Raw genomic sequence first — 4,284 nt, forward strand, 5'->3', positions numbered from 1 at the left:
TGTTAGATTTTTCTTACCTTTGCCTCCTGAACAGCAATGTTTGGGAAACTGGTGCTAGAGCATCCCTTAGTACTGAGCAGACATAGGGGAGCTTGGGGGCCCCAAAGAGCCAGAACCCTTGTCATCCTATGCATCCTGCCTTTTGTCTGCCTGCTTTGGATTGGCTGGAATACTGCTAGTTCTTTGTCATAGCTTGGATATTCCTACTTCTGAAAATGTTTTCTCATGTTCAATTTCTAAATACATGGCCAGAGAGTCCCCATCTGTAATTTTCCTGAGTCATTCCTTTCTTTAATTTTCACATTTCTCTTAGTTTCCAGGATCATTCATTATTATGCACTTCCCTGCCCCACCCCCACCTATTCTTCCTCATTCTGGGCTGTGAGCAATGGCTCACGTCATCCCTGGTCCCTCATGCCATCCCTGGCCTCTGATGCATCACTCTAATGACATTGCCAACACCTACACAATCCTCCTATATTCCCTCCATTAGTCATTCCATTGGTCAGGGCTCTTAAGGTCCTTCTAAAATTCATAAATGCTCTCTGGGAAGGTGGTACATCTAGCCACTTTTTAGTTATTAGTTTTTATCATCAACTAGGTCCAGAGTGTAGGGCTATGAGGTGACTTGTAATAAAGCGGTTGGGAAGTATGAAGCAATGCTTTGGAAGAGATGCTTCAGCAAGGATTAAGCAGCCTTGAAGTGCTTCCAAAAGGAAGTAGGAGATGCTGACAGAGGTGAAGAGTGACTTCAAAGCCAACTGCCTAATAAGATGGGTGGGGAGAATGGGGGGGTGATCATTCCATTGTTGCCCTTCATCTCAGACTGACTGATTTTGGCAAGGCGGGTTCTAGGTGACCACATACCTTATTGCCCAAACTAGGACACTTTTTAGAAGAAAACAGGGGAACTCTTAAGAATTATACAGGATCAATAGCTGTAAACAAGGATTGTTTTGGCCAAACGAGGACATATGGGTCCCCCTAGTTACGGGAGGCAGTGGTGAGGAATCTCTGCAAGGTTTGCTGAGGCATTTTGCATTTTCCGCTAGGAGTCAAATAAAAACCACTGCTTCCTCCTTACACAGTTGCAAGACAATTACTCATTTGAATTTTTAAAACGCACTGATCCATATTGATATGTTCTTGGTTCAAAGTAAAAGGTGAAATATTTTTACTCCAAATGGAGAGGTAGATCAGGGCATATTGCGAAGGGCCTAGAATGGCATGCTGAAGAACATCAACTTAATGCTGCCTGCAAAAAGAAACTGCCAGGGAAGGCTGCAAAATGACCTGGGGTTTACAAACACCACCCTTGAGGCAGTGTAGAGAACGGGTGGGTATAGCTAACACATTGGAAGTGCAGACACCTTTGACAGAAATTCCAGCATGACCATGGTCCAAGTGAAAGTGCTAAGGACTGGAGTGAGAGCAGTCATAGAGGCCACAGAGAGAGGTGGCTGTATTTGAAGGACACTGTGGAGCTAGAATCAATAACATTTGGTGAATTACTGGATGTGGGGAATGAGAAAGAAGAAGGAATAAAAAATGACTCAGGTTTCTAGGAAGATTGACTAGATGCAGGGCAATGTTATTGGTCCAGATCAGGGACCAAGGAAGAAGAACCAGATTGGAGACAAGATACGTTTTCTTTTTTTATATAAAATTTTAAGAATGCGTATTATGTACCACCTCACTTAATCTTCTCAACAGCCTTCTGAAGTCAGTCTTGTCATTTCCCCCATTTTACAAAGGAGGAAACGGAAGCACAGAGAGGGGTTCAGTGCCCTGCTCTGGTCATCCGGCTTATGCATGGTGGAGACGGGTTATGAAGGAAGAGCGCTTGCTTTCCATCACTGTGCCTGCCTCTCTGAGATGGATTTTGAATATGTTGAGGTGGTGGCAATCTGGGACTATGTATTTGTTGATATAAAGGTGGTGAATGAAAATCCAGCTCTTTTTCTGATATGTTTTTTTTTCATTGTATTTAAGTGGGAGTATTTATCAAGGCTTGACACAGAGTCCCATTCTTTTCTGTTTCTAGATTATGTCCACTTCCATGGCTGTAAATGCCACATTGATGGGACAACTACAGAGCATTGATCTCGTCCTGTGCAAACAGTTGCATATCTTCAGCTGCCTGTTAAACTTTCCTAATTGCCTGACTGCTGTCATAAAAATATTTAAGCCTTAATTGAGGATCTGTAACTAATGTGTTATGCTAATCTGGAACAGCCACATATCTGTTCAAAGCTTCAGTTTTTCCTTCAATAGAACAGGTGGCTTAAAGTTGAATATCTATAGTACAAGACTTTAAGGCCTGAGAGGAGCCTTAGCTATCTAATTATTGACAGGACCACTTTACTCTGCCTGAGGTTCCTACAGTTAGTGTTGTGCTGGGCTTTCCCCCTTGTTATATGTTAAGTTGCCTGATAGCAGAAACTTATATTTCTAACCACTTCCCACCAGTGCTTTTAAACATACCAGACACTAAAAAAATGGTTGTAATGTTGAATTAAATTCCCGCTATCCTTGGCATATCCCTGTAGTGGAAGGCTGTATAATATTTATAATTCCATTTCCCCACTTTGAGTTCCATCCTAAACCAGAAGAGAGAATATCTACAAAAGATTTAGGGACTAAAGGAAGTTGGTGTAGGAGACAGCAAGTCAGGAACCAGAACCAGGCAGTGGTTCTCAAAGTGTGGTCCCTGGATCCACAGCATCAGTTTCACCTGGGAACATGCTAGAAGTGCAAATTCCCAGGCCCCTCCCCAGACCTACTGAGGCAAAAAGTCTGGGAGAGTGGCCCAGCAATCGATATTTTTTAAAGCCCTGGCAAGATTCTCAGCTAGAGAATAATCAGTTAGTGAATCAACCTTAGGTCTGGGAAGGATTTCTTGAGTTAGCCAGAGGGAAGAAACTGTAACCTTAGGATATGCCTTGTTCAGTAGCAGAGCTGAGCAAGACTGACCTTGGGGAATGTGGTTCTATTAAAGAAAAAAATTGAAATCTAAGATACTTTTGACATTAAAGAGAAGGGCTTAGTTTATAGAGGGTTTCAATCTATTGAATAGAAACTCAAAGAATGAGAAGAATCCTGAAGAAATTGGAATGTCAGGAAACACTCAAGATGACACAGCCTCCTCAGAGGACAGCCAGATGTTATAGCTGACACAAAAGCAACGCAGGGGCCAGCACTTTGCACAGATATACAACACGTGCATAAAATGCTGATAGTCTTCAATTTGGTCCCTGTAAAGATACAGAAGAAATGGGGTTGGAAAGACTGGGAGGGAAGAACTGTGAGTTTCAAGAGAGAATAGAGGAACTTACATGGCAGGCTTCACTTAGGACTAGGATGTAATGAAGCCAGTTATATTCATGCCAGGTTCACCCAAGTGCCCAAGTGGGGAATTGACTTTTCACAGATATTAGGCCTTGTATTAGGCTTCTCCACAGAAATAGAACCTAGGGTGTGTGTGTGTGTGTGTGTGTGTGTGTGTGTGAGAGAGAGAGAGAGAGAGATTTATTGTAAGAATTTGGCTCACTGATTACAGAGCCTTGATAAGTCCAGAATCTAATGGAATAGGCTGGCAGGCTGAAGACTCAGGGAAGAGTTATAGAGTTGCAGTTGGAGTTCAAAGGCCATCTGCTGCCAGAATTCTTTCTTGCTCGGGGGAGATCAGTCTGTTCTATTCAGGCCTTCTACTGATTGGATGAGGACCACCCACATGGAGGGCAATCTGCTCTACTCAAAGTTCACCAATTTAGATGCTGTAGTGGTCAGTGTGTGTCATAGTGACCAGGCATTCTGCTGTTAGGGTCAATTTGCATATTATCCTTTTATTATATAGAATAGAGGCCTGGTGCATGGGTGGGGGCCGGCTGGTTTGCCCTGAAGGGTGTCCCGGATCAGGGTGGGGTCCCCACTAGGGTGCCTGGCCAGCCTGGGTGAGGGGCTGATGGCTGTTTGCAGGCTGGTCAAGCCCCCCCAGTGGGGACCCTCACCCCATGGAGGTGTGGCCAGACTGGATGAGGGGCTGAGGGCTATTTTCAGGCTGCCCGCACCCCCTTCAGGGTGGGGTCCCTACTGGGGTGCCTAGCCAACCTGGGTGAGGGGCTGAGGGCCATTCTCAGGCTGCCCACAGCCCTTCAGGGTGGGGGAGTCCGCTGGGGTGCCTGGCCAGCCTGGGTGAGGGGCTGATGGCCATTTTCAGGCTGGCCATGCCCCTGGCAACTCAAGCTCCCAGTCTCTCCTTTTATTCTTTTTTTCCCTGGGATT

Source organism: Myotis lucifugus, unplaced genomic scaffold (genome assembly GCF_000147115.1).
Source record: "Myotis lucifugus unplaced genomic scaffold, Myoluc2.0 scaffold_390, whole genome shotgun sequence".
Lineage (NCBI taxonomy): Eukaryota > Metazoa > Chordata > Mammalia > Chiroptera > Vespertilionidae > Myotis > Myotis lucifugus.